This window comes from Pinus tabuliformis, chromosome 1_2 (assembly GCF_031772625.1).
Source record: "Pinus tabuliformis cultivar Carrire ecotype Pingquan chromosome 1_2, CPIR1, whole genome shotgun sequence".
Taxonomy (NCBI): Eukaryota; Viridiplantae; Streptophyta; class Pinopsida; order Pinales; family Pinaceae; genus Pinus; species Pinus tabuliformis.
This window is the reverse complement of record NC_142298.1, coordinates 977,131,984-977,154,807: the sequence shown is the minus strand read 5'-3', so window position 1 is coordinate 977,154,807 and position 22,824 is coordinate 977,131,984.

Sequence of the window (22,824 nt, the reverse complement as noted above, 5' to 3'; positions counted from 1 at the left end):
ACTAGCAAGACCGCTGAAAAAAAACATACTACCCATGGAGCTTAATAACATAGCTCATTGTAATATTTATAATCACCATCTACTAAAACATGACAAACATATCGTTTATTGGAGCTTTATAATGCAACTCATTACGATATTTACATTAATAACCACATATACACACATACACATTTGCTTCACCCAAAAAATAATCATATTGTGTATGGAGCTTTATAAATCCAGCTCGATATAGTATTTACAATAATACACGCATATTCACGTATGCACATTTGATCAACCAGCAAATAAAAGGATATGATGCCTGCATCTGCAACAAGGGAATCCATATGCTCACACTTCCACCCTCAAAGTCATACCAGGATTCAGCTCCTTACCAGCAAGTCTAGAATCCACTACAAAGTCAAAACTACATCCAATGTCCATCACCACGATCATGTGCCACTTATCCTCTCAGTGAACAGTTACCGACCCATTATTCCAAGGCGCACTTCCAATGTGCATCTGATTCCATATGGAAATGATAATGACCAAAACAAATCCATCCTTGACCTTCCTTTCCCTGCTACACAGTCCCTTAGGAAATCTGATCACCCCCTTCTGTGCATTCACTCACTTTCCAAGTTCCCTGGCATCCCCTATCCCGAGTGATCCATCCCTTGGAAAGGACTCCTCGCATCAGAAGGCCAACAACCAAGGCATATCCCTACCTCAAAATCATCATATCGCTCATATCATGCTCATGGAAATCAATGGACACTATTTGGTACCAGTGTCCCACAATGGCCCTACTCCTGAAGTGCTTTACCAACATATTGATACCTGATCCAATTTATTTCACTATGTTGCAGTAAAAACACAACCCCCCGATTATTCACTTAATTCTAATTATGGGGACCCTTTGATTGAATGGTTGGTCATATTACTATTTCATTTTGAGTCTTTGGATTGCTTCAATGAGTTCAATTTCTTCCTATCTTCCTATCATAACTTTTTGTATTTCATTTGGTTGTTTGGTTTGTAAATGGCGCCTAATTGAAGATTGGATATTTTTCACTACCTTGGCCTATTAAAATGTATATTACCTTTTTGTTTTATAAGTTATAGTTCTTTGTAAATATTTATTTTTATTTTTATTTTGTAATATTTATTTAATTCATTACATAGCCCCTGAGACCAAGACCAAGTCTTATATTACAAAGTGGTTTTTATATTATGAATTGGCTTATTGATAAAAGCAGAGAAAGACCTATTGAAAATAATGCATATATCAAATCTAATATCGGAGCTTTGATATCAGAGGAATTCATTTGAAATCCCCGATATTCAAAGTCCAATCCATAAAGTGGCTCTTTTCAATAATCAAATGAACTATATTAAGTGGCTCTTTTCAATAATCAAATGAATATATTAAGTGGCCATATAACTTTCAGAACTATATAATAAAGTGGTTATCAGAGGACCCACATTCCATGTCATTGTTTCCGCTCCCGCATATCGGAGGTAGTGCATATCAGAGATTTCCTTTCAAGACACATTTAAAAAACTTCGATCGCCAATATTCTAATATGTCAATCTCGTTGCTATTTTGATACAACATATCCCTCCAATCTCTGATAGTTATATAACCTCCCGCACCAATCTTCGATAATCTCTCCATCATCGATATTCCAGTGTGCCTCCCCCTTCGACTTTCGATGTCTATCAGGATCCAATATCCAGACCCAATATGTGTATTAACGATGGTCTAATCAGAATATCGCATTCGCCTGTATATCGGAACTTTTAAATGGTAACATTCGTAAAACCCCTGATAATCCATTCACCTCTGATATTTGGACACGATACAGTTTTTAAAAAATATTTAAATGTGAAATCGCATCCACTCCATATTGGAGCCTCCCAATATCGACATTTTTTGTTTGCGCACATTATAAAAAGTTCTGATGGGCTTACCTCTGATACCACTCAGCTCTTGCCACGTGTATCATCCTCTGACCACTGTTATAGCCACTAAATTTTAAAAATCCACTTAGTTATAAAGTTGGGCATATAAATGATGGTTTAAGGATTGGTATCGCGTCCGCTTCGTAACACCCATATATCGTAAGATTTGTTGTGTGACTATGTTTAAACCTCCGATATGCATTTCTTTGATGCCTGTCAATGCTTACCATTTGTCACCTCCAGGGGTCATTGTCTTATTAATAGAAAAGTCGTGATATATATTGATTTTAGGTTTAATGAGAGTTTGTTCAAAGTTTGTTTTACTCTATTTTTAGTATATAATGGCTAATTTTGATTTTGGTTTTGACAGAGGGATTCCGATATATGGCTAAAAACGAAAATGATCCAATGAAATTCCTCCAGGCAGCAAATGAATCCTTTATTAGCAGAAAGCTGTTGAAAACCACTGGGTTAATTTTAGCATTGTGCGGATTAAATTGGGGAATTTGTTCTTAACTGTCCCATCAGCGTTTTTCCAGATCCCAATAAAAGCAATCCTTTCATTTAATTATATTTTTAATAGCTATATTGATTGAGAGATTTGGGTTGAGTTAGGAGGGATTCGAATCCAGGAGAAGAGGCAGAATAATAATTGAACTTATAGCGTGTTTGTAGAGGAATTTTTGTCTCATTTTCACTACTATAGTGGGATCAAAGTTTTCTTTGCATACAGGAAATTGAGTTTGTTGGCAGCAAGGGATTTGCATTGTTGTAATTCTCTAAGGTTCATGTAACTTGATACATATTTATAATAAGACTTATTTTTGGAATTGTTTGCATAACACTATAAATAAATGTTTCAGATTTTAAATATAGTTATGTTGTATGAGTATATTGGTTTGGATTTAGCACTATTGTTAAATGTTATTTGATATGCCCATTTAAAATCTGATCAAGCTATCTTGCAGGATTAATCATAAATGTGTCTTGAAAAACTAGAAATTGTATAAGAATAGAATTTTATTTCTTTAGGCTGGCCAGCTATCTAACAGTGTAAAATTATAGATGTCCTGATTTTCTACATGTCATTTTATTATAACTATTTTAGTATTATGGAATGAATCTTTTGTTTCTTATGCATATGTTTATTAGGAGTTGGGTTTATTTACAGTTAAGTGTCTAGTAACTATTTATTAGACATTTAGTTGTTTATATCTGCTTTAACAAGGATTAGATCTTGTGAATTATTTCTTTGGTCTATTTCCTTTATCTTATTTCAATTCTGACATGCTTCTTTTCCCACCCTTTTAGCTTGCTCTTGATTGAGAAAACGGTTACTCTTTCTTTCAATCGAGATAGGACTAGGATAAATGTATCTTAGGTTAAATTATTCATTGTAGTTTTAGTTTATGCATTTATAGAAGTCCTCTTATCAAAGAGGCAAACTTTAATTGTGGCTTCGTTGAGCCCCAGATCAACTTAAGGATCAATTTCTTACATGATCAGCAAGAGGACTTATCTGATGTCTTTTCTCTATTGGTAGGTGAAAGTCATATTTTAAGCCAGTGGAGATAGAGAGAAGTTAATTGGACCTAGTTTAAGCAGTCAGAACCACCATTTCAACGGAAAAGGAGTTTCTCTAAGTTCCCGATTGGGTGGTCTCCCTTATAATGTTGTAGGCAGAGATTTTCGAGCCTTCAACATTTTTGGCGCTAGAAGGAGGGTCTGAAGACTTGTTGTTTTTTGGAATTTTTGTATTTTAAAGTTTTTTAATCATAATGTCTCCTCCTAAACTTCCCATTTGGAGTTTTATCTCTGGACGTGCATCTGCCAATACACCACCAGAAATAGTAAGACACTTATCAAAGGTAAATTTTAATGGTAAGAGGAATACTTCTGCATTTAATGATGCTTTACAATTCATTCAAAAAAAATCAAAGTATATGTTTCATGATATTGATGAAGGTATTCTATGCAGTATTTTTACTCTTACATTCTCGAGAAAAGCCATAAATTCTTGTCAATCTCTTCTAGTTGCCTCTATTCACAGTTGGGATCAATTTATCACAATGTTCCTTTATACATTTGATGTTTATGACTGTGAACATGTATGTGATGAATTCAAAGATTTACAAAGATTTGAAAATGAATCTCTCTTAGATTTTACTGTTAGATTTCAATTAATTTTCTTGAGATTCAAAGCTGAAGATAAATCTTCAGAAATTGAACTAATCGATTGGTTTGAGTATATTTGTTCTCTTCCTCCCATTTTAAATCCATATGAAACAATTGCAAACTTTGATGACTCTCCTTCAACTTCTAGTAATATTATCAAAAATTCTAATATAGAGGTGCATATTAATCATGATGAAGTGGCCTTAGACATGTATGATAAATTCCTAAATTTAGTACATACCCCTTACAGTGTTAATGATAATCATGTTGATGAAACATTATCATGAAGCTTGCAAAAATTTGATAAAGAACTACAAGAATAAATCAGTAATAAACTTGAAGGATTGTTTGCCACGAAATTTGAAAATCATTATGAGTTAAATTCATAAAAACAGATTATAAATCAACAATTACAAGTAGAAATTAAAGTTTCCAATAATATACAATCTGATGTACAAATTTCTGAATTTGATCATGTTGATCAAAATACAAATTTAAGGCAGCCAAGCAATATTCTTCAAGAAAGCATAATTAGCCAAGTAAATGATTAGAAATCTTAAATTTAGTGGTAATAGTAAGAGTTCAAACGCTCGGAAAAGTGAGTGGTAATTTCAATACTGAAAGGTGGCCTATAGGCCGATTCTGTCTTGTGCCTTGTCTCTTGAACCTCAATTGCCGGTTGGCTCACCACCCGAGTCCCGAGTATTTACTATTGAATAACACATGCATCAGACTAATTGCTATGACTTGCATCCGACTAATCACTATGAGCATAGAGAAAACCATCGAATCAGATCATTCCCTCCTTTTATGGGTGGGAAATAATGGGACTAAGGAACCCATGGGGTAAGGAAAGATAGCATACGAGGGAGGAGGAAAAGGACAAGGAGGGAGAGATATATTCGATGGATTCTTCTTTTTGTCCGAAAGTCTTCTTCGGGACTCAATGAAGAAAATGCACAAGAATTCACAAATAGAAATATTTTTAAATTCAATGCTTTTGATTCTCATTTTCACCTCTATCCTAATATTTTCGGTGATAGTAATTTATCCCCTCTTTAATTTAATGTTGTTTCAGAAAAGAGAGAGGCTAATGTAAATGAATTACCAATTAGTTTTCATCAAGATAGAGAATCGTTCATTGATCATTCTTCTGGCATTAGCGAAAATGTGCTCCATATTCCTTTTCGTTTTGATACATCGAATGGGAGTGAAGAGAATTTCAATGAATGCCCTGAAGTCATTTACGATAATTACTCTGACATTGAGGATGTTGATTTATCTTCGTATACATTAAATCCTCGTGATCAAAGTCAAATCATACTTGAGAATGAAGAGAAACTCAACTCAAAAATTGTTTCAACTAGTTCTCATTTTCAAACAATTAATCATACTCATGATTTCAACATTCAAGAACCCATTCCAATCTATGATTTTTATGATGATAAAATTCTCACTTCTATTCATAATCCTGACCCTCTCTCTAATTCACAAATTGGTATTGGCGATCATTCAAATTCCATTATTCTGGTCAATTCTTGTGAAGAGGAAATCACTTCAAATCAATCCCAATTGTGTTGTAACAATAGTGTAAATTATGATTTCATTTCATTGTTGTTCCTTCACTTTTTTTTTTGATTTCATATTTGTTTTATGTTTTTAGTTTTCAGTTTTTTGATATCTTATGCTGGCATATTGAGTGGTTTAGTATTGATCACTCAATTGATGCATTGCCTGAAAGGGAAAATGAAGTTTCAAATCATAATCATGAACATCAAGAGCTATTACTCTTCCAATTTCAATTGATGTTCATTTCTTATCACTTGTTACTTTCCTCTCAAAAGCAGTGCCAACAAGATAGTGCATTCTTACAATATGACCAACTATCTAATTCTATTAATGGTCTTCTATTGAAATTATCAGATTTCCATCCATTTTTCATTGACCCATTTGAAAGACATTTCGAAAGTTTTCCTTCATATAAGATCATTAATAATTTAGCGTATGTACATAAGACTAACAGTTTTATGCAGGACATTGTATCTAAAAATGCATATCTACAATCTGGCATGTTATCCCCTCTTTTGAACCTCTTCCAATCATTAATGGAAATCCATCCAGATTTCTATGATCCAATTGAAATTCAACTGGAAAGGACATTTCAAAAGAAGGTGATTGTAAATAAGTTGTTTTTTGTAAATATATTAGCAATTAGTGTACATATTGTATTCAAATTTATTTTTATTCATTTAAGTATATTCTTGTTACTAATGTTTGACATGTACATACATGCAGGAGTTAGAATAAGAGAATGGTTACATTGGAAGTATGACTATACCTGGTCATGTTTCCTTCCATTCAGTTAGAAATTAGGTATATAGTAATTTAGGTTAGATTCTTTTATTGTTTTCATTTATTTTATTATTGCAAATTTTAATAAGCAAGTAATGAATTTGAGTTGTTGGCATCCCCTTTCATTTGCTGGCAAAGTGGCTTAGAACATATTAGAAGCTCTTATGTAGTCAGATCATAAACACTTGTGAACTGCTTGATTGTCATGTTTTTGCAAAACTTTGTCACATTGATAAAAATGTTATTTAATCATATATGAAGAAATTCTAAGGAATTGTTATGCCTTAGCAATTCTTTTATTCACAAGTATTTCTAAAGGCTAATTTTCACCACTCTTGTCCTTCGATGCAAATTTGAAGTGGATGCAATTTGAAAGTTCATTACTTAGAATTTTAGATTAAATAAGTAGATGCTTTTGAACATATAAAAGAATTTGAGAAATCCATGGGAGAACTTGAAGATTCACGAGGTAAACTTACAATCAAAACTCTTCCAGGTATGTATTATCAAGTTCATCTTCATCTGTTGTTTGATTTTCTCTTTTTTCATATTTTATTTCTTATTTTTGTTTTGTTTCTTTTTGCAGGTCTTCATTGGATTGATTTTGGAGACTTGAAATAAGCAACCAACCTTTTTTAAATCTGCAACATGTTCAGGGAAGTATTTGTTGTTTCGTCAGAATTTGAGGATTCTTTAATTTTTCTTCTATTCATTAAAACCCTGATATGCCTTTAATATAGTATCAGAAGATTCATATCGGATCATTATAATATCGTAACTCTCCTCATAAGAAAGTTTCGATAAAATCATTCTTCGATCAAATATTTCCAATAATTAATATAATTATTAAAAGGGATTTTGGTTAAAAGGTGAAGTTGAGTTGGGCGCTTTCTTTTGAATTAAATACTTTAAAAGGCTTGACCCCACAGGATTGCCACGTAGCATTATCAGAGCTTCTGAATATCAGAACTTTTCATATAAGCATCACTCAAAATATCCCGATATCAAATTTTTGATACAAGACCTCCAATATTGCTTCTTGCTTATATTTTTAGTCATTACGTTTTAATAATAAAATCCTATCGGAAGGTAAGAATATCGCATGTTTCAAATATACAACCATAAGATTTCTCCGATATTTTTCTTCTGATACACTCATGTCTACAAACCCACGTGAATTTACATTTAGAAATATTGAGTCAATAATCATATTCTGCCTCTCATCAATGTAGCTAAAATGAAACGCTTACACTCTTTATTGCTTAGATTTGCTACAAATGGAGGAAAATTCACACAAAACGCTTGCAGTGAATGATCTTATCCATGATTTTATATATGCATGTTCCAAATATTACAATAGTCGAGTTGAGTTAAACCATTGCATCGCAATCGTTCATATTGTTTTCCCTTTAGTCATATTCGTTTCATACGAGGGGACTTAGAGCCTCTAAATTGGTGAATTTTGGAATCTTGATCCTCTGCTTTTCATTTTTTTTAGATCTTTCCTCAAAATTTCATATTTGTTGGCTTATTGGACTCTTGGATTTGTATTATATTGGAAGCATTTAATACGAATTATGATATTCACCTCTCTGAGATCCACATTTCCTTTTCCTTCACTATCACATTCGTTACACTTAGCAAAGGAAATGGCCTCTATTTCATTATCTTCACTGGAATATTGTGGTCTCAGAGTTTTGTAGCTTGATTTTGGCTTCATAATTTTTTTTGAGATCTCTAACTCCCAATTTAGTCTCATATTTCTTAAATCTTAGACTCCTTTCTTTGGAAGTTTATTTTACAAGTAAATGTAAGTGCTCTTGCATTCATTTTTAAAAAACTTCAAATTATCTCATTATCGGAATGAATGTCATCAGAACTACTTTATAACCTCTTACGAAACTTTAAACTCTAATGTGTAAATGTTTTATATACTATAAATACAATGTTCCCACACTATACATTTAACAAGCATTCTTTATCGGGCATGATCAATATCGTAAGTTTTGTTTGTAAAAGTTACACAAAAACTTGTGTTCCAAGATCTTGCTTCCCTTTAATATTCTAAATACCAGGACTTCTTGTATCGAAGGTGAAATTTAATTAAATTTCTGAAAACCAATGTCGCCAGAAGCATTATGAAGCAAAGTCTTTATCTATCAGAGTTTTTCTCATTAATATTTTTTGAAAACTTTAGCTCTTACCTTTCACTTTGATTCTCTCGAAAACTCGTAACTTAAGAATATCAAGTTAAGAGTATTCATAGGTCTCTCATCAATTCATTCTAATCTTTCATTATGCTCACATGAAGTCTTGCTTGATTTTCTTTATATATCTATATATATATGTGTGTGTGTGTGTGTGTGTGTGTGTGTATAGATATATGCTTACCTTCATGTTATCATGGTGGTTAAAAGCTTGGATATATTTTAATCATAATTTTAGCAAATCCAAGTATTCGTTCATTGGGATGACTTTGTGACTATAGGGATATACATTCTTCATGGTGTATGCACATGGGCCTCTCTTACTCTTTTCGGCAATCTGCCTGGCTAATGAAAAATGTCATCACTTGTGGTTCGTTTACGTTTTTGTATTTGGCTCAATATGGGATGCACATTTTATTATCTCAATAATCTTTTAGTGAGCATCTTATTTGTTTTTCAATGCACTCTTAAGAAACCACTATGGTAATGCAGCAATTGATAAAGAATTTGGAATAGGAAAATATAATTGATCATGGTTAAATCATGTTTGGATTCTTTTTTATTTGAATTTTTGATATATTGTTCCATACTTATCATATAAATATTCAAGTCCTCTTCTTATACATAATTGTAACATTATTTAGGAATTTGAATCAATTTCAATATTTTGGGGCTTATATAAATTTAGGATGGAAAAATAAAAGAGAACAATCATCGTTGCAATTCATAAAGAAGCATACCTTCAATCTCATTTCTGATGGATTTGGTTTACTTCCGATTCCATGAACATGAAACTTTGTTTTCTTTTAGTTGACTACTTTCTTTAGTTTAGATTTAATAAATGATTATTTTTGGTCGACAAGATTTCAAAAAATTCAACTTCTTCATGCTTTTAATTCTAATCAAAAGAAGTTATCTTTAGCTAGAGAAAATGATATCTCCAACGTAAGATTAAATGAAATTGTCTAATGGTAAGTTTCATACACCCACTTTCATTAATTTTCGTTTCTTTACATTTGGTTTTAGTTTTGTTTTTAGTTTTTGCTAATATAAAACTTTGTTTTGCAGGACTTCATGATCCTTTTTCACATCCCTAATGACTCAGATTTGGAGCTCATTCTCTTTGTTGTTTGCCTCTAAATTTTGGAATAACAGTTACAATGTTTATCAAATCAGCTAAACTGGGGAGTTTCTGAACCTTTAATCTATTTCTTAAGAATTCATTTTATTAGAAAATGGTTGAAATGCTTTTATGCAAGTTTTTCTTTGAAACAAGAAAATTTGCAACAGGCAAATACTTCTCATTGGCTATTATCTCTTATCACTGCTATTCACCCTTTAATTTCATAAGCCTAATCACTTATAACTCCTTAGGATAAAATTTACTAGATTCTCAACAAAAAATAAGTGTTCACATGATTATCTTCTATTACTTATTTTGTTGAGATATTTGTATAAGCAGTGTTGTTGGGGTTTATCTTTTAAATTTGAGATTTTTCTTTTAGCTTTTGTTTTCTTCATTTTTACATTTTTAGAGTTTGTTGAATTCTTTTTCTACTTTAGTTTGGAGTTCTTTTCCTTTTTCTTTCAGTTTTGGTTTGATTTTGGTAACTCCGCCATGATTCATGTGGAAGGCCTTTTCCTCACCTAAAAATGGTTGACATACATAGGAAATATTTACTCTATCTATTTCAATGAATTTCATTTATCATTAAAGGTATATATTTATGGAACCATAAATCCCTCTTGCTTTAAATCTTTTTCATGGAGGAACACACATCCTTTCTAAGTGATAAGGTTTACCTTTTCAAAGAAAATAATTGATTTTATTTTAACTCAATGGATCCCTCCCACCCCTTCACTTTATAAAACCTCTAATTGATAGTCGCGGGAAAAGAATTTGGAGTCAACATTATGAAAGTATTGTATCCATTAACATAAGTCTCTATTACCATCCCACCTCTTTCACTCAGATACATCATAAACTAAAGCTTGCAAATGTGCTTATCAAAAGGGTGATTAAAAGAGGAAGCATGGGAAATGCAAGTAAATTCGTCGGGGCTATGAACGCTCGCTCACAACGGGGCTAGTCTTGAATGGCATAAAATACAACTTCATCGAGGTACTGTTCAGGCTCACTGGAAGCAAAGCAATGTCAGACACCAATCATAACAATGGATATATGCTTTATCAAAAAACTCCTATCTCTACATTCTTCGATTTCTCAGAAGAGGTAATTTTAAAATAATTTTTTCCCAAAATTTGGATCCATGATTTTTACTCAAGTATACTTTTGAGTACTTATTTTTTCAAACTCTTATTGCATAATATATTTATGTGGGACCCATGAAAATGTTTTATTGTTAGATGTTTTTGTGAACTCCATTATTTTTAACCTTTAGGTAAATTAAAGTGCATTATCTTTAACAGAGATAATTGTTCCTTCCCAGTGTATCGCCATTGTTGTGGTAAAAATACAACCGCCCCCATTATTCACCTAATTCTCATTATGGGGACCCTTTGATTGAATGGTTGGTCATATTACTATTTCATTTTGAGTATTTGGATTGCTTCAATGATTTCAATTTGTTCCTATCTTCCTATCATAACTTTTTTGATTTCATTTTGTTGTTTGGTTTGTAAATGGAGGCCTAATTGAAGATTGGATATTTTTCACTGCCTTGGCCTATTAAAATGTATATTACCTTTTTGCTTTATAATGTCAGGCCAGGCAGTAACTCTCCAAGGGCAGAAAAACTGATTGATTTTTATTCCATAGGTAGGCTATTGTTATATACAATTAGGAGTGATTGTTCAGTTCATCTCCCGATGACTGTTCACATTCCTAATTTATTTATTTACACAAGTTCCCCAATCATGAAGATTAGGTGTCAACATTCCCCCCCTTAATCTGAAGGGATGTTGGTGAGTCCAAGCATCATTCTGAATCGTTCAAGCTTTTCCCTTCCAAGTGCTTTAGTGAAGATGTCTGCAATTTGCTCATTTGTGGAACAATGACGGAGATGGATTGTTTTGGCCTCAACATGATGTCGAATCAGATGATATTTAGTATTGATATGCTTTGTTTGATCATGGAACTTTAGGTTCTTGGCCAACTTTATTGCAGAGGTGTTATCAATCATGAGTGGAGTTGATTGTACTTGTTTTACCTGCAAATCTTCAAGAATTTTCCTGAGCCACACAATTTCTTTCGTTGCTTCAGCTGCTGCCACGTATTCTGCTTCTGTTGTGGAATCTGCTGGAACTGATTGTTTGCGTGATCTCCAGGAGACAGCTCCTGATCCAAGACTCATAGCATATCCTGAAGTAGATACCCCCGTTTCTTTATCTCCATCGAAGTCTGAATCAGAGTATCCAATCAAGCTGAAGTCGTCCACATGTGTATACTTGATTCCAAGGTCTTGAGTTCCCTTCAAGTACCTTAGAACTCTTTTTGCAGCAGACCAATGTCCTTCACAAGGCTTTTGCATGAACCTGGAGAGGATTCCAACAGTAAATGAAATGTATGGTCTGGTAGTAGTGAGGTAGATGAGACTTCCTACAAACTGTCTATACTTTGTTGCATCCTCAAATTCCTTTCCTTCAATAGATGTGAGCTTTAAGTTTTGTTCCATTGGAGTAGAAAGAGGATTGCACTCTGTCATGCCAAATCTGTTTAACAAATCTCCAATGTATTTCTTTTGAGAAAGAAATATGGATTTTGGATGTTGGGTTACTTCAATGCCAAGATAGTAATGAACATAGCCCAAATCAGTCATTTCAAAACTTTTCCCCAATTCCTTCTTTATGGATGCAATGTAGCTTTCATTGTTCCCTGTCATTAAAAGATCATCTACATATACCACAAGATACACAACTGTTTTGCCAACTTTCTTACAAATAAAGTTGCATCATCAAGATCAAAATGATTGAAGTTGAGTTTCAGAAGATGCTCAGTTAGTTTTTCATACCAGGCTTGCGGTGCTTGTTTGAGGCCATACAAGGACTTCACAAGTTTGCATACTTTATGTTCATGTCCTTTCACAGCAAATCCTTCAGGCTGGCACATAAAAACATTTTCTTTTAGATCTCCATTCAAGAATGCAGTTTTTACATCCATTTGATGGACTTTCCAACCGTTCTGAGCAGCTAGTGCAAAGAGTGTCCTGATGGTGGCCCATTTTGCTGTGGGGGCAAAAGTTTCCTCATAATCGACCCCTTCCTTCTGTGCAAAGCCTTTTTCCACAAGCCTAGCTTTGTGCTTGTCAAGTGAGCCATCAGCTTTGTACTTGTTCTTGTAGACCCACTTGTAGCCAATTGGTTTGGTTCCAAATGGAGGATCAACCAGCTTCCAAGTGCCATTCTTTATGAGGGCATCATACTCCTTTTTCATCGCTTCTTTCCATTCATCATGAGAAGCAGCTTCTTTGAAGGAAGTTGGTTCAAAATCTGTAGACAAGTTCAATTCACAATCATAAGTAACATCCATATCAACAGGTGAATTAGAGTCATCTACATCACCTCCATTTTGTCGGTTTGAATTTCTGGTTCCTGTTTTTCCAATTTCATCAGGATGAACACTTTCAAGTGTCTTTGTCAGCCACTTTGGGGGACCTTTCTGATATGGTCCAGGCTGCTCTGTTGATTGAGTTGGGACTGAATCAAGATTGAGTCTCCCAATTCTATCAATTACATCACTTAAAGCATCATCCGTTGTTGGAGTTTCATGCAGAGGAGATTGTTCTTTAGAAGAAGATTCCACATGTTGTTCTAGTATAGGAATCCCCCCTTCAAGATGTGGAATCTGATTATCAAATTCTTGAAATGATTTTGTTTTTGCGAATCTATCCAAGCGATCAAGTTGCCGCTCAACAACATTCTCAAATTTGGATGATTCAAGAAAAATGACATCTCTAGATACAACAAACTTTTTATTTACTTCATCATAGAGGCGGTATGCTTTAGAGGTGTTTGAATACCCCAGGAAGATACACTTACGACTTCTAGCACCAAGTTTGTTTCTATGTACCTTTGGTATCAAAGCATAACAGGTGGAACCAAAGATCCTGAGATGTTTTACCGAAAGAACATGTCCATACCACAATTCATAAGAAGTCTTGTTTCTTATAGCATTAGATGGACATCTATTCTTTATATATGCAGCACATAGAACAGCATCAACCCAAAACATTATCTTTACATTTTTGAAGAAAAGCATGGATCGTACCATATTCAAGATTGTTCTATTCATTCTTTCAGCTACACCATTCTGTTGGGGATTATAAGGCACAATTGTTTGATGTTTGATCCCATGTTGGCGAAGATAGTTTTCAAATTCATTTGATGTATATTCTTTTCCATTATCAATGCGAATAGACCCAATATGAGATTGTGCATCATTTTCAATCCCTTTATGAAAATTCTTGAATGTTTGAAAGGCATCAGATTTGTTCTTCAATAAATAAACCCAACACATTTTGGTGTAATCATCAATAAATGTCATGATATATTTATTTCCATTTGCAGAAGGAACAAGCATTGGACCACATAAATCTGAATGAATGAGTTCAAGCTTCCTATGTGCTCTTGAATGTGAATCATGAAAAGACTGTTTGCTATGCTTTCCTAGAATGCAAGCATCACATTGCTTATGTTTCCTAAGAATTGTAGGCAAACCAACAACACCATTTTTCTTCAATAAGCGGAGACTGTCATAGTTTAAATGTCCAAATCTAGCATGCCATAATAAACTTGATGGAAGTGTACCTTCTTCATGATGAGAAATATATGAGAAATGTTGTGCATGAGCAGAGGTTCCTTGCAGTTTGAGAAGTCTTTCTTCTTCTATTCCCCTCATGACAAGTGAGTGGTCAGATGCTTTTCTTACCTCAAGCTTGCCATCAAACATATGAATAGAGTGACCTTGCTGGCGGATGTGGACTAAGGACAGCAAGTTTCTCTTGAGCTGTGGGAGATATAGAACATGATCCAGAAGAAAGTCTGGAAGACTAGGCAGTTTAAGCCTGATTGTGCCAAGCCCTAATGGCTTGATTTTTGACTGATCTGCAAAGTATACTACTCCATCAACATTGTCAGTGAAATCTTCAAAAAAAGCTTTCCTATGAGTCATATGACAGGTTGCTCCTGAGTCAAGCAACCAATCATTTTTCGAAGAAGCAAGTGAAGCATTAAACAAATCTTCATTTACTCCAATGTTACATTTTGCCTCAATATAGTGAGCAGATTCAGGTGCTTTACCTTTGTCTGTATCATCAGTTTTACCTTTCTGCTGGTTTCTTTTCTGCTCAATTTTGTCCCATGGTAGCTTGCATGTAGAAGCATCATGTGATCCATTTCGTTTGCAGCGAATGCAATGCAGATCTGCTTTTTCTCCTTGAGAATGTCTGCCCCCCCTGCCTCTGAAGTATCTTCCTCTTCCTCTTCGTCCACCTCTTCCTCTTGTAGAATCTTGAGCAGGATGCTTTTCTTTATGAGCAAGGCAAACAGTGTCTTCAGAAGATTCAGGGACTGTCTTCTTTCCAAAGGCTTTCTCTCTTTCAGCAAACTTTTTCACAAGAGAGTCAAAGGTTATATCTTTAAGATTTCCATTTGCTTCTAAAGACTCAAGATAATTGGAGTAAGTAGGATAAAGTGCCTTGAGAAAAGCAATAAGAGGGATATCCAGCTCAACCTTAGTGGATTTGATATCATGAATTATGGATTTTACTTCAGATGCAAGAGCAAGAGGATCATTATTTTTCAGTTCAAGAGTGAAGAGTTTAATCATGAGCTGAACAACTTCAAGTGCATAATGTGAGTCATAGAGTTCTTTGAGCTTTTGTAGAGCTTCAAAGGCAGTTGAATATGATGAAATATGGCGACTTACTTCTTCATTTACAGATGATGCGATTAATGCATATGCTTTGTTGTTCTTGTTATCCCAAATGACGAGCTCTTTGTCTGATGTAGGCTGTACTGGGTCATTGTCTCCTTCTCCGACACACACTCCCTTCCACAACTCATTGAAGATGAGGGTGTGTTTTATCATCCGGGACCATTCAGGATAGTTCTCCTTGCCAGTGAGAACTATTCCTACCATAGAGATGATTGAATGCATTCTCAGCGTTAATCCCGTCCAAGCTGCATTACATCCACTGATTGCTCAGGGCTGGCTGCCTGCTCATGCAGTAACACTTCATCAAAACCGAAAAGCTGCCTCTACATTCCAAAAGAACTAGCTCGGAAATGTACAAACAGGAGAACCCGTCCAAGGATTCGAACCGCAGGTAGATGCTTTGGAACACCACACAGTAACTCAACGCATTCAAACGGATGGTCAGTGGTCAAAGAATATGTCAGGCGCAGGCTTGGGTTGAAACGCATAGCAAAATTGAATTCACACACAACAAATATACTAAACAATGACTGAGATTTCGCAGGGATATGACAGACATGTCAGCCTGCAGAACATGGGCAGGATATGAGCAGAATATGCAGGAGGGAGTTACAAGGAAAAAAAAAGCTAAAAAGGAGCTGGCTCTGATACCATGTCAGGCCAGGTAGTAACTCTCCAAGGGTAGAAAAACTGATTGATTTTTATTCCATAGGTAGGCTATTGTTATATACAATTATGAGTGATTGTTCAGTTCATCTCCCGATGACTGTTCACATTCCTAATTTATTTATTTACACAAATTCCCCAATCATGAAGATTAGGTGTCAACATATAAGTTATAGTTTTTTGCAAATATTTGTTTTTAATTTTATTTTTAAATATTTATTTAATTCATTATATAGCCCCCAAGACCAAGACCAATTCTTATATTACAAAGTGGCTTTTATATTATGAATTGGCTTATTGATAAAAGCACAGTATTGAAAAGAATGCATATATCAAATCTAATATCGGAGGAATTCATTTGAAATCCCTGATATTTAAATTCCAATCGATAAAGTGGTTCTTTTCAATAATCAAATGAACTATATTAAGTGGCTCTTTTCAATAATCAAATGAATATTTTAAGTGGCCATATAACTTTTGGAACTATATAATAACGCAGTTGTCGGAGGATCCAGATTCCACATCATTGTTTTTGTTCCCACATATCAAAGGTAGTGCATATCAGAGATTTCTTTTCGAGACACATTTAAAAGACTTCAATCATCGAGATTCCGATATGCCAATCCCACTCATATGTCGATACAACATATCCCTCTGATCTTCAATACAACACTCCCTCCGATCTCCAATAATCTCTCCATCACTGATATTCCAATGCATCTCCCCCTCCGACTTCCGATATCTTCCAAGCTCTGATATTCGGACCCGATATGCGTATTAACGATGGTTTAATCGAAATATCACATCCGCCTGTATATCAAAACTATAAATGGTAACATTCGTAAAACCCTCGACAATCCATTCACCTCTGATATTTGGACCCAATACAATTTTTAAAAAATAATTAAATGTGAAATCGCATCTACTCCATATCGGAGCCTCCCAATATCAACGTTTTTTGTTTATGCACATTACAAATGTTAGAAAATTGTATATTACGGAGCAATGGAACACATAAAATATTGCAGAAATATAAACACAGAAAACGTATAAAACAAGAGAGACACAGATATATGTGGTTCACCCAGTTTGTGCTACATCCACGAAGAAACAGCCAGTCCTTATTTTATTATATTATCCAGGAAACTGAAAAGATACAACCTACAACAGATCCGCTGTAACACCCTCTTCGCTCTCAATCTCCTCTCTCTTCCTCACTCAAAATACAGATATCCATAGACGCAATACAATTCCCTCATATATAGTGAGGGGTTGCCTTCTAGGGCAAAAAACCCTAAATTAAACATAACTTCTACCGTCAGATCATCCGCCTAATGAATGGCCCAGATTGACTAGAAATTACTAGACTTTTACAAGGTAATTTTACATCTATTTTTAGCTTTGGGGGCGCTGCCCTCGAACCCCCGCCGGGGGACGCTAGCCCCCGGACCACCTAGCCGAGGGGGATTTACCCCCGCGAGAGGGACAATTCCCCCCCCCCCCCTGCGTGGAGGGGTGTACAGTCTTCCTAGGTAGACATCCGGCTGAAACCTTTGAATACATAAGATAATCAGGCTCCACACCCAACAATCTCCCACTTGGAGAATGATTATAGCAACTCCATCGTTGCTTCATTTGCTAGACAATGAATCCACTTTGGACTTGGTTGTTTCTCATCTTCTTCATCATACTTGAAGACCAACTGAAACTGAGCAGATTCTTAGTTTCTCCTTGGTTACAACTTTTGTTAGCATATCTGCAGGATTCTGGCTAGTGTGTATCTTTTCTAGCTTCAACTGTGCATCCTCCAATGCTGACCATATGAAATGGTACTTGAGCTGTATATGTTTAGTCTTGGAATGAAATGTAGAGTTCTTTGTAAGATGTATGGCACTCTGGCTGTCACTGTATAACTTGCCCAACTGTTATCGGGAAATCTAGTGTATATGCAGAGCTGCTAGTCCCACTAAGACTGGTAGCTATCTTAGAAACAAACAAACCAAAACTACTTTTGTTTTCCTTTATGAGAAGTAGATAAGAGGGGAACAAAGGAGACCAACCTCTGTCTTGCGCTTGGTTCCTTGCTTGATTCCTCTTCCTTCTGATAGATCTTTGCCACTCGCTTCCTTGTCTACCCAGCTTCAAAGAGCACCTGTGGAATCAAAGCAGCATAACACTATCCAAGAACAGAGATCTACTATCACAAACAATATAGGACCAAATATATATTGACCACACAAATGCATATATCATCAATCATACAAGAATGTGGAGGAAAACTTGAATAACTTTATTAATATCAAGATTAGCAAAGAGGATTACAACCAATTGTTCTGACCCAACGTCATCCTCTCAGCAAGAAAGCCCTTCTTCACCTCATGAAAAGCTTAGATCACCCAACACTATGATGTTACACCAAGAAACCAGCAGCACTTCCTTACAAGATACAAAATTCCAGCCTCTTAATCTCTGGGATGAGGGATCCATATATAGATGATTGCAGGGAGGTGAGTCAGCTTCTTAGATTTGATTAGTGTCCTCTCTCTGATAGTTCTTGATTCCACTTGGAGATTGATGATCTCTTACTCATCCCTGGGCGAATGCAGAGAGGCAAGTGTCACAAGAGAAGTTTCTGGAAGATTCCATGATCCTCCACCTCGCAAATTGACTCTGCCATTTGTCCACTCTTGCCCATCGCACCCCATAGAAGGGCTTTTCAGTATGCATCGCACCTCCCGTGTGCATTTAGGTGGGATGCAGTGCACTTTGACCATGGAGCAGTGAGATGGTCCAGCTTTGACCAGTTCTGAGTAGTTTTTCATGGAGAACTTCTAGGAGATGATGTAATCAACTGACCTTGTTCTTTTAGGGGATGGAACAACACTTTTAGGGACTTAGGAGTCCTTGGTTTTTGGACATGTTTGATTGGGGTTGTGGTGCCCAAAAATGTCTATAACAGTTGCCCCCTAAAGCATGAGGTCATTAATCTTTTTATGTCGGGTGAAATGCTTTATCATGAGGATCCGAAGTTTTTTCGAGCTTGAAGGTGACCTGTAATAAGATACAATACAATACATTATCTTCATAATATTTTCATGATCTAGCTAAGGCGGGCATTCCCATGCTCATCTTTATAAATTCATTTTCATGTACATAATACAGACAATCGTCTGAGTGCAGACTGATGATTCTGGTAGAGCCATCATCCCTTAGATTGGATGATTATCTGTGCAGCAATGATGTACATTTGATGTCTTTATTTTCCTGAATATATATCGCAGCCCGGATGGATGAAACTAGATCCGGGGTCTTCAATCTCGTTCGATCTTCACTCAAAGTACAAGTCGATCCATGTGAGAGATGTTCTGGAGTCGAACATGGAAAGACATCGCCTGATTACCAGCCAATGATGTAAGCTGTTAACAGGTGCGAGAGGAATCACCGATAATGATGATGACCCTCAAGGTACTACAGTACAATTCACGTGGTGTGAATAAGGGACTTGGCGTCGAACACCACGCAAAATCTTTCGGTCGAAGGCCATTGATGTAAACCTGTCGCCGGAAGTGAGAAACTTGCCATTGAGGCATGCAAGCTTCAAAGTACTAAAAGGGTTGTTCCTAGATCGACTTCTTGGATAATGAGCTGATGTCGACAAGAAGCGATCTGTCATAGGAGGGCCTTAATGAATCCCACATCTATGACACAGAACAGAGCAAATGATTTTAATGGAGGTGAAAATGATCTGATGATATAAGGTTCAGGGTGGCGGTCATGAAAGAATGGAGCATAAATGTATTGCAGTGGATGAGACACAGGTGAATTCTCTGAGCGATTTCTCTTGAACATATCGGCGACACTGACATGATGGATTGGTAGCGTTAACCCCGAATGTGGATGGTGTGATGGACCAATGGTGATATGACCGATGAACGGAACAACCCAACCCGACTCGAATGCGGAGTGAAAGTGTCATGTTCAAGAGCGACTTGCTACCAATAAAGTTTCTTCAAGTTTTCTTCCCAATTTTTCCCCAGTCATTGCTGACCAGTACCTCTTTATTTTTATCAAGCTTGAGGAGGATAACATATGCTTTTTCTATAATTTGCCCTTCGGGCAAACCCATTGCTATGTTTTAACGAGCCTAGCGATAGTGAAACTCTTTATTGTCTGTATGGACAAGTTTGTCGGTATTCGGTTTTAACGAGTTTAACGACAAAGATAACTCGGTCCTTTTCAATTTTAGAGAGTCTGAAAGGGACGTAAAGAAAACTCCAACAATCCTTTTTCGTCATATAATCCCTTAAGTCCGAAAAAGTATAAAATAATACAAAAGGGATGAATTTTCGGTAATTTTAACGAGCCGAACAAAACAAGCGCTCGATCTTTTTGTGTAATAATCCCTCAGGTCCAAAAAGATTAAAATCTAAAGGAGGGATAGCACTTCCGGTCACTTTAACGAGCTGGAGAGGCCAATTACTCGGCAATCTTTTCATATTTTACGAGTCAGATGAAAAGAGCTTAAAGGAGACTCGTTTTTCGAGGAACGAGTGATAAATTCGGGTAGCAGCTAATTCCAGGTAAGGTTTGGAATTTTCCAATCACGGCAGTGTCACAAGGATGGCTAACAGGATCACTCTTCGCAGCTATTCCCCAAAAATGGTAAACAATCAAATGGAGGTGAATGATCGGCCAAAATAGAGCGGAGGTGACGACGAGAACACGACCAAGGCTTCAAAGGCTGATGATAATGCATTCACGATGGTTATTTACCGGAAATTGGTTCATTTTTTAATGAATGAGCTTAAACTCTGGGGGAAACATTTGCTCACTGCTTATGTTTAATTTTTAACGAGCTTGAACTCCACATAAAAACTGCTCGAGGCGGGTTTATTTTTTAACGAGCTTTAACCCTGCGGTAACACTACTCGTGGTAGGTTTATTTTTTAATGAGCTTGAACCCTGCGATAACACTGCTCATGATAAGTTTGCATGCCCCCGGCATAATAATGCAAATCGAGGTGCATGCCCCCCCAAGCTCCATTGCATTCATCTCGGTGGTTGGAATGAAGGTTTACCTTCGAGATCTTCGAAAGACTCGACTTTGATTTATACTCAGTGTGGCACGCTCTATGATAAAATCCCTGACGCTCCCAGACCAGAATTTTCCGTTCCTCCTCCTCCTAAATCGAACAATGACTCTCATGCCGGCGATGGCGTGATTGGTACGACAGACACGAAATCGACAAAGGCTACATCTAAAAAGGCCCGTAAGATTTCTAGTCAAAATGCAAAAGAAGAACTTCTCGCCTCGGAAGTAAATGCTGTCTCAACAGACAAAGGCAAAGAAACCAAGCAACCAGGAGGTAAGAAGAAAAACAAAGGGAAGAAGAAGAAAAACAAGGAATCATCACCTGAAAAATCTTCTGCAAACCCTTCTGGAGATAAGAAACCAAATCGTCCATGTCTTATATGTGTTGAGGATCATTGGGTAAAAGATTGTCCATATAAAGCTGAGCTTAAAAAATTCTTCAAGAATTCAAAAGCCTCGGCAGTATTAACTGATCCGTTTCCAAATCCAGGAACAAATCTGGTTGCCAGTGACAATGCTTCCCGATCCCAAGTGCTTATGTTGTCCATTTCAAAACAGCAAAATGATGCTTTGATATCGACAAGGAATAAAGATTACAGGAATCCACAGCTGTCGAACAACAAGGCTACTGATCAACTGAGTAGTTCGACAACAACTTCAATCGAAGTTGTGCCACCCATCATTCCTGAGCTAACAATAAAGCCGCCAAAGGGAGTAGTACACAAATTGACATTTAATCCTCGTGCTAAAGTAGCACAGAATTATAATATAGTAGAGGACCTGGCCCAATCGTCGTCCGCTATGTCGACACTTGAGGTACCGCAAAATTGCCCCTCCCAAAAGCAGGCTCTATTATCAGTAATAGGTGGGATTGAGCCAACGGATTCCAATCTTGTATCCTTTAATCACAAAGGATATGACCCTCAGTTACCAGCTCAACTAGCTTTCCTTATTCAAGTGAAAGCCCTCAACAAAACTGTTCATCGAACAATTATTGATGAGGGGGCATCTACATGTATTATGTCGATGAGTTGCTGGAAAAATTTAGGCTCACCACCCTTGTCGCGATCGTCAATGATGTTAAAAGCATTTGATGGACGATCATACACTCCATACGGGATTTTAAGTAACTTGCAAGTTGAACTGGGGGGCAAAACAGTAGAAATTGATGTTGAAGTAATCGACGAAAACCTCGATTACAACATCCTACTAGGAAGGCCCTGGATATATGCCATGGCCGCAGTTGTGTCGACCTACTTCAGGAAGATTGCATTTCCCTTCCAAGGAGGAATTACAATCGTCGACCAACAAACATTTCTCCCCAACAGTTCACAAGTTACGGGAAGCATTTTAATGATCCATGGAAGCAATCATTCGCTTCAAAATATTGGAGTAGGCCTCCTAAAAGACCCTGCCTTAATGGGTACTTTTGCCCTACCGCCTCCGAGTAATCTGGAGGAAGTGGCCACAGTGGAAACCTGCAATATGGA